General features: G+C 35.2%; 1 pseudogene; it reads left to right on the plus strand.

The window, feature by feature from the left end:
* Window positions 1-392: 392 nt before the first annotated feature.
* On the plus strand, window positions 393-7,897 carry LOC111748981 (olfactory receptor 8K3-like; annotated as a pseudogene).
* Window positions 7,898-9,619: the final 1,722 nt, after the last annotated feature.

Genomic DNA, 9,619 nt, shown 5'->3' on the forward strand with positions numbered 1-9,619 from the left:
GTATTGTGTACTGTCTGTCTCACACTTCATCGAAGTTACCACTTATTTATTTTCTATTTAGTGTTTTTCTATCCTCACCACTTGTAAACACCAAGGATTGTTTCTTTTTGCGTATAAACCTTTTCATGACTTTTTTTATAGTAGTGGCCTCATACAATATTTGTCCTTCCATAATTGACTTATTTCACTCAGCATAAAGTCCTCCAAATTCATGCACGCTGTGAGATGCTTCACAGATTCATCGTTGGTCCTTATCATTGCATAATACTCCACTGTGCTATAGTTTATTTATCCATTCATCTGTTGATGAGCATCTAAGTTGTTTCCATCTTTTTGCTATTGTGAACAATGCTGCAATGAACTTGGGTGTTCATGTGTCTATTCTTGTGGCTGCTCTTTTTTTTATATTCCTAGGAGTGTGAATGCTGGATTATACGGTATTTCTATTTCTGGCTTTGGAAGGAAGCACCGTATCGTTTTCCAAAATGGTTGTACCATTTCAAATTCCCACCCAGCAGTGCATAAGAGTTCCCATCTCTCCACAGTTTACCCAACATTTATTATTTTCTTTTTTTTAATTCCTGCTAGTAATGCCAGGGCGAGACGGTATTTCATTCTGGTTTTGATTTGCATTTCACTAATTTCTAGTTTTATATTTATTTACGTCTTTGATCCATTTTGAATTAACTTTTGTGTATGGTGTGAGATATGTGTCCTGTTTTATTTCTCTGATGACGGACATCTAGTTTTGCTAGCACCATTTGTTAAAAAGACTGACTTTTCCACATTTGTTGGACTTTGGACTCTTCTCAAAGATCAGGTGACCATAGATGGATGGATTTACATCTGGTTCTCAATTCTGTTCCACCGGTCAACGTAACTGTTGTTGTACCAGTACCAGAGTGTTCTGACTACCAGACCCCTCCTACTTTATTTTTCTTTTTCAATAGTGTTTTACATATCCAGGTCCTCTTTCCTTTCCACGTAAATTTAATAATTAGTTTTTCCATCTCTTTAAAGAATGTTGTTGGTGTTTGGATCCAGATTGCACTGTGTTTGTAAATTGCTCTGGGTAGAATTGTCATTTTCACAATGTTGAGTCTACCCGTCTATGAGCATAGAACGTTTTTGCATGTATGTAGATCTCTTTAGGTTTGTTGCAGTAGTGTTTTGTAACTTTCTTTGTATATATCTTTTATACCCCTGGTTAGATTTATTCCTAAGTTATTTATTTTTTTAGGGGCTGTTACAAATTGGGAAACCCTGGTGGTGTAGTGGTTAAGTGCTACGGATGCTAACCAAAGGGTCGATAGTTTGAATCCACCAGGCACTCCTTGGAAACCCTGTGGGGCAGTTGTACTCTGTCCTATAGGGTTGCTATGAGTCTGAATCGACTCAACGGCACTGGGTTTGGTTTTTGGTGTTTTGTTGTAAATTGTATTTTTTCCTGATTTCTTTTTCATCGTTCTCTTTATTGGTGTATAAGAATTCAACTGATTTTTGTATATCACATATCCTGCTACTCTATTGAATCTTTCTATTAGTTCCAGTATTTTTCTAGTGGAGTCTTTTGGGTTTTCTTTGTATAGTATTTTATCATATGCAAAAAGAGACACTTTTACTTCTTCATTACTAGTTTGAATGCCCTTTATTTCCTTTTCTTTCCTTACTGCTCTTGCTAGAGCTTCCAGCTCAAGTTTAAATAAGAGTGGTGGTAAAAGCCGTCCTTGTCTTGTTCCTGTTTTCAAGAGAAATGTTTTCAGCCCCTTCCCCTTAAGAATGATGTAGGCTGATGGTTTTGTATAGATGCCCTTTATTATGTTGAGGAATTTCCCTTTTATACCTATTTTACTGAGAGTTTTTATCAGCAATAGTTGTTGGACTTTGTTGAATGTCTTTCTGCATCGACTGAGATGATCATGTGATTTTTTTATGTTATTTAAGCAGTGGATTATGTTGATGGGTCTTCTAATGTTGAATCATTCTTGCATAACTGGTATGAATCCCAATTGGTCATGGTGTATTTTTTTTTTTTTAATATATGATGCTGAATTCTATTGGCTAGAATTTTGTTGAGAGTTTTTGCATTTATGTTTATGGGAGATATACCCAGAAAACCCAGTGCTGTAATAGGTTTGTTATTTTCTTTTTTTGTGGTGTCTCACTTGGCTTTGGTGTCAGGGTTATTCTGGCTTCATAGAATGAATTTGGAAGTATCCATTCCTTTTCTGTGCTCTGAAATAGTAGTACTGGTGTAAGCTCATCTCTGAATGTTTGGTAGAATTCTCCAGTAAAGCCATTTGGGCCACAACTTTTTTCGTTGCTGGGATTTTTTTTTTTTTTTAATCTCTTCTCTTGTTATGGGTCTGTTCAGATTTTCCACATCATTTTGTGTTAGTTTGTGTAGGTAGTGTGTTTCCAGAAATTTGTCCATTTCCTCTAGGTTTTCATATTTTTTGGAGTATAGTTTTTCCTAATACTCTCTTATGATCTTTTTTACTTCAGTTGAGTCTGTTCTAATGCCCCCCATTTCATTGATTTCGGTTATTTGGGTCCTCTCCTGGTTTTCTTTCATCAGTTCGGCCAGTGGTTTGTCGATTTCATTGACCCTTTCAAAGAACTAACTTTTGGTTTTGTTGATTCTATTGTTTTTCTATTCTCTATTTCATTTCATTCTGCTCTGATCTTTATTTCCTTTCTTCTGGTGGCTGTGGGCTCCTTTTGCTGTTCTTTTTCTATCTGTTTGAGTTGTGTAGGTAATATTTTATTTTTATCCCTTTCTTCTTTGTTGATGTTTGCATCTGTTGCTATAAATCGACCTCTGAGCACTGCCTTTGCAGTGTCCCAAAGGCTTTGATATGATGTGTTTTCAGTCTCATTTGATTCTAGGAATTTTTTATTCCATCTTTGATTTCTTCTATTACCCAGTGGTTTTTAAGCAGGATGTTATTCAGTTTCTGTGTAATGAATTTTTTTTCCTCCCTCTTCCTGTTGTTAATTTGTATTTTGATGGTATTTTAATCAGGGAAGATACTTTGTATTATCTCAGTTTTGGGGATTTTGCTGACTGTTACTTCGTGCTATAAGAAGTGTTCTATTCTGGGGAAGGTTCCATGTGCTTTGGAAAAGAATGTGTACTTTACAGCTGTTGTTTGGAGTGTTCTATATATGCCTCAGAGGTAAAGTTGGCTGTTTTTGTCCTTTCAATCCTCTGTATCTTTGCTGAGTTTCTTTCTAGATGTTCTGGCCTTTACTGGGAGTGGTGTGTTAAAGTCTCCTACTATTATTATAGAACTGTTGATTTCTCTTTTCAGTGCTGTTAGAATTTGTTTTATGTATTTTGGAGCCCTGTCATTGGCGGCATAGATATTTATTATGGGTAAGTATGTCTTCATGATGGATTGTCCTTTTAATCATATAATGCCATTCTTTGTCTTTTAATGTAGATTTTGTTTTAAAGTCTATTTTATCTGAGATTAGTATTGCCACTTCTGCTTTTTTGGGGGAGGGGTATTTGCTTAATATACATATATTTTTTCCATCCTTTGATTTTTAATACATTAATGTCTTTGTTTTTAAGGTGTGTCTGTTGTAGACAGCATATTGATGAATCCTGTTTTTATTTATTTGATTGATTGATCGATTTTTAAATCCATTCTTTCACTCCCTTTCTTTATGGGTGCATTTAGGCCATTTATGTCAGTGCAAGTATTGATAAATGTGAGTTTATTGCTGTCATTTTGTAGTTTGTTTATTTATTTATTCACTCATCCATGAATTTGTGGTGCTGATGTTTTCTTTGTTCTTCTTGCTCTCCCATGCTGAATTCCTTTTGTTTGTGGGTGTTTTTGTATTTGTTTTTCTCTAGTTTTTGTAGATTATGTGTTTGCTGATGCTTTATGTCTCTCTATTTTGTTGAGTAGGATTGTCAACTTTCTTTATGGTTACCTTGAAATTTATACTTATCTTCCTAAGTTTAAACCAGTCTTTTATTGCTTGGCATTTTCTTGCTTTCTTCTCCGTTAGAAAGTTCTATACCTAAACCGTTTACTCCCTGTTTCATTGTTTTGAAGTTGTTGTCATTTACAGATTAACCTCTCTTTTCCCTGTTGTAAATCTTTTAAGTTTGATTAATCCTCAAGTGTTCATTTCCTAGGTTGGTATCTGGCTGGCGTGGCCTTGAGTCCCAGATTCACTCTGTCTTCTGAGGTTGTTGGGTCTCAAAACAAAGGACTCCCTTTAATAATTCTTGTAATTTGGTTTGGTTTTTATATATTCCCTTAATTTCTGTTTGTCTGGAAATGTCCTAATTTCACCGTCATATCTGCATGAGAGTTTTGCAGAACATATTATTCTTGGTTGGCTTTTTTTTTTTTTTTTTCTTTCATGGTTTTATGTATATCATCCAATTGCCTTCTTGCCTGCTCAGTCTTATTGTTTCCATTCTGTGTGTGACTTTCGGGTTTCCTTGAGGTGCTCTCAGGATTCTTTCTTTGGTTTTAGCGAGTGTGATTATGATATGCCTTGGTGATTTGCTTTCTGGTACTATCATATATGGGGTTTGTTGAGCTTCTTGCATGGTCAACTTTTTAACTTTCATGATATTAGGGAAGTTTCTGTCAGTAATTATTCAATGGTCTTCTCTGTGTTTTCCATTTTCTCCCCCTGTTCTGGAATCCTGATCACTTGCAAATTTTGGCTTTTGGTTGTATCCCACATCATTTTCAGGGTTTCTTCATTTTTTTTTTCTGATTTTTCATCAAACACAGTGGTATCCAAGTATTTCTCTTCAATTTTGCTGATCATATCTTCCATTGTTTCAAACCTGCTCCTCAGACCCTGTATGACACTGTCCATTTTTGAAATATTGTTGTTTATCTTTTGGATTGCTGATGGTTATTTTTGTATGATTTCCAGTTGGGAATTTATTTTGGCATTTTGTTCCTGTATTATTTTTCTGACTTCTTCCATTGTTTTGTCTACTTTTTTCCATGATTTTGTCTATTTTTTCCTCATTTTTCTCTGCTTTTCCCTTCAACTCTTGAATAGTCCTGAATAGTAGAGATTTGAATTCCCTATCAGGTAATTCCAATGCCTTTTCTTCTGCTGGAAGGTCATCTGGTGTATTATTTTGGACACCAACTGGAACCATTCTTTCCTATTTTTTTATATGTTTTGACAATGTCTGCTGTCTTTGGGACTTTCAGTAGTTATTTTCTTTCTTTATTGATTGTAGATCTGTTTGTTTCATCCTGCTTTTTGTTTTATTTGGTTAAGTCTGAGCAAGCTGGATGTCATTGTGTGTTGTTTGCTAGTCTGTGGGCACAATACTTCTCATCACCTTGTCCAATGGACAGGGCCAGTCACTCTTCTATGGTGCAGCAGAGCAATTCTAGCGGGTTCCCTGTCTCCTACTGGGAGCTCTGTGAGCTGCTTTCCTGTACTCCCTGTCTGCCATTCTCAAACTGTTGTCCAAGTTGTTGAATCTGTGCTGCATTAGCTGGTAGGGGCCCTCCACTCCATATCTCTCCTTCCTCTCTTTTCTCTTATTCCGTTTGGTGCTTCATTGAGTTCTCTGTCTCTTCATTTAAAGTTTAGGGTTCCAGGATTGATGTTTGTCTCTGTTTTACTTAGTTTTTTGGGTTGTTGCTGTTGAGGGATGGTATGGGGCTTCTGTCTATAGCACCATGTTGGCTCTGCCTCCAAGAATACACTTTTTAAAAATCAAATGCTTACTGGATAAGAATATCATTTAGAAATACTGTTATTGACAAGGAAAAGAAAATCAAAGTGTGTTAAATGTGTTGATAATGGTTTTCTCTGGGTATTGGGGCTGAAGATGCAGGAGCAAGGAGAAGAGGCCTATACCTTTTTATTATAATTTCTCCTAAACTTTGATGTTTTTGCTAATTGTATGTATTTTAAAATTAAGAAAATAATAGAATGTTATCTTTTCCAATCTAGTTCAAACATATTTTATGTTCTATTGCTGAAAGAATTGTATACCTTGCAATGATAACCAGTATATAACACAAAAATAGAATTATTGTAATATATCAGCCACTTCTTGCAAACCCTATGGGATAGTTCTATTTTATCTGGTGGGGTCACTATGAGTTGGAATTGACTTGAGAGCAACAGTTCTCTTTATGTTGTAATGGTTTCTAAATTTGGTTCTAGGTTCAATGACAAAGATGGGTTTTGTTTGAATTACTTCATCTGAAAAAATCAATTTATCTCACACATAATGGTTTTGTATACTAAAGTTTTACCTGGTGATAACTTCTGGAATGTAATAACTATTCTGGTGGTTCTTCCCACAGTATGTTTCCTTAATGGCATGGATGGATAAGCAAAACCTAACAGTGATAAAGGAATTCATACTAATGGGGATCACAGACCGCCCTGAGCTCCAGGCTCCATTCTTCGGGTTGTTCCTCATCATCTACATGATCTCAGTGGTGGGCAACTTGGGCATGATCATCCTCACCAAGATGGACTCCAGGCTAAAAACACCCATGTACTTTTTTCTCTGGCATCTGGCTTTTATTGATCTTGGACATTCAACTTCTGTGGGACCCAAAATGTTGGTAAATTTTGTAGTGAATCAAAATACAATCCCCTATAATTGGCGTGCTATACAGCTAGCCTTCTTCATAATGTTTGTTGTTAGTGAACTTTTCATTCTGTCTGCAATGGCCTATGACCGCTATGTGGCCATCTGTAACCCTCTGCTCTACAAAGTCATTATGTCTCAAAGAGTATGCTGGGGTCTGGTGATAGTTCCCTATCTCTACAGTGCCTTTCTCTCTCTTCTGACCACAGTAAAGATTTTTATTTCTTCCTTCTGTGGCTATAATGTCATTAATCATTTCTACTGTGACAGTCTTCCATTATTAACATTGCTGTGCTCAAGCACACTTGATGTTGAACTGATAATACTAATCTGTTCAGCATTTAATTTAATTTCATCCTTTTTGATAGTTCTTGTGTCCTACATGTCGATCCTGGCAACTATCCTCAGGATGAACTCTGCAGAGGGGAGGTACAAGGCCTTCTCCACATACAGATCTAACCTGATAGTAGTATTTCTGTTATATGGGACTCTATATTCTTTATGTATGTTCAACCCAAATTCAGCCATTCCTTTGACACTGATAAGATGGCCTCTGTATTTTACACTGTGATAATACCTATGCTAAATCCCTTAATATATAGTTTGAGAAACAAAGAGGTAAAAGGTGCCTTGCATAAGATATTGAAAAATTTATGCAAAATTCCTATTTAATGTTGAATGTAGACTGCATATTCAACAAATTAATTTATAGACAGTTGTTTATTAAAGGTTCTAGGTTTTTAGAAATAAAATGTGTAAAAGGCATGGGATACTAGAAAAATTTCCCATGTCTTCAATTAAAATGTATACCTTATAGATGTTGATGTACTGATTTTCCTTCTGATATCAATGTTGGTTTGGGCTCAAGTTCAGCACATGTGCCTGAATTTGACATCACTGTTGTCACATTGCCAAATATGTATGTTACCATTAAAGTGAAGCCTTTTGTATCCATCTCTCAGTAATAATCTTTTCTAAAAAATTAAATAATAAATTAAAAAAAATATATATTTTCTTTGTGTCTTACATATCATTTAAACCACAGTATTTGTACCTTGCTTATATATAGCAAATATTTTAAAAACATCTTTCTTCACAACACTTCAGCTCTGTATCCCTTATAATAGATGACACCTCAGATTTCTGTTGAAATAAAAGTTAAATATGTTACTAAGCAGAAACAGAAGTGTAACTGTTTTCAAGTGACATGACTGTGTACCTAAAAAACCTAGAATAATGTATCAGCTAAAGAGAAAGAAATAACTTTTCAAGGTTGACAGATATGAGATTAATATATTACAAAAAATAGATTGTTTTGCTATGCACTAGTAACATGTGGAAAAGAATTTAAAAGTATGATTTGCAACAGCACAAAAATAAAAAAAATAAGAAATCATCTAATGTAAGATTTGAAGACATCAAGGCTAGAAACTGCAAAATGTTACTGAGTTTTTAAAGAAGATATAAAGGCAGAGACATACCATGTCCATGGGTTGAAAGAAATAAATATTATGAAAATGTCAAGTCTTCTTAACTTACCCCATAAATTAATGCAATTAGAATACAAATTCCAATATATGTGTATGTTTGAGTGTGTGAGTATATATATTTACATATATATAAATATGTATATATATATATACATGTATGTCATTGTTAAAATTGTTAGGTGTTGTCAATTCAGTTCCAACTCATAATGAATTAAAGACGCAAGAAGTTAAAGCAAAGTACTATAATGACGTGCAAAGACCTGCAGTTAGAAAACCATAAAGGAAAAATATACTTGGCCTTTCTGAAGCTGAAAGAAATGAAGAAAAAATTCAAGGCTCAACTTGCAATATTGAAGAATTTTATGGGAAAATATTAAACAACAGGACACATCGAAAGAAGATGAAAGGAATACACAGAGTCACTGTATCAAAAATAATTGGTGGATGTTCAACCATTTTAGGAGGTAGCATTTGATCAGGAACTGATGGTACTGAAGGAAGAAGTCCAAGCTGCACTGAAGGCACTGGTGAAAAACAAGGTTCCAGGACTGACAAAACACAGATTGAGATGTCTCAACAAACAGATGCAGAGCTAGAATTGCTTACTTATCCATGCCAAGAAATTTGGAAGACAACAACCTGGCCAATTGACTGGAAGAGATCAGTATTTATACCTATTCCCAGGCGAGGTAATCCAACCAAATAGAGAAATTATCAAGCAATATCATTAGTATCACACACAAGTAAAATTTTTCAAACATCTTTCAAAAATGACCACAGCAGTTATCAACAGGGAAGTGCCTGAAATTGAAGCTGGATTCGAAAGAGGATGTGGAACCAGGTGTATCATTGCTGATGTGATCCTGGCTGAAATCAGAGAATACCAAAAGCTGTTTACCTGTGTTTCATTTACTCTGAAAAAGCATTTGACTCTGTGGATCATAAGAAATTATGGATAACATTGTGAAGAATGGGAATTCCAGAACTCTTAATTGTGCTCATGAGGAATCTGTGCATACACCAAGAGGCAGTCATTAGAACAGAACAAGGGGATGATATTGCACGGTTTACAGTCAGGAAAGGTGTGTGGCAGGGTTGTATCTTTTCACCATACCTATTAAGCCTATATGTTGAAGAAATAATCTTAGAAGCTGGGCTATATGAAGAAGAATGGGGCATCAAGTTTGGAGGAAGACTCATTAACAACATAGGCTACACAGATGACACTGCCTTGCTTGTTGTAAGTGAAGAGGACTTGAAGCTCTTACTGATGAAGATAAAAGACTATAGCTTTCAGGATGGATTACATGCCAACATAAAGAAAAGAAAAATCCTCACAGCTAGACCTATAAGCAACATCATGATAAGCGGAGAAAGATTGAAGTTTTTAAGAATTTCATTTTACTTGGATCCACAACCAATGCCCATGGAAGTCACAGTCAAGAAATCAAAAGATGCATTGAACTGGGCAAATCTGTTGAAAAAGGTCTCTTTAAAGTGTTGAAAAGCAAAG

Source organism: Loxodonta africana, chromosome 7, assembly GCF_030014295.1.
Source record: "Loxodonta africana isolate mLoxAfr1 chromosome 7, mLoxAfr1.hap2, whole genome shotgun sequence".
Lineage (NCBI taxonomy): Eukaryota > Metazoa > Chordata > Mammalia > Proboscidea > Elephantidae > Loxodonta > Loxodonta africana.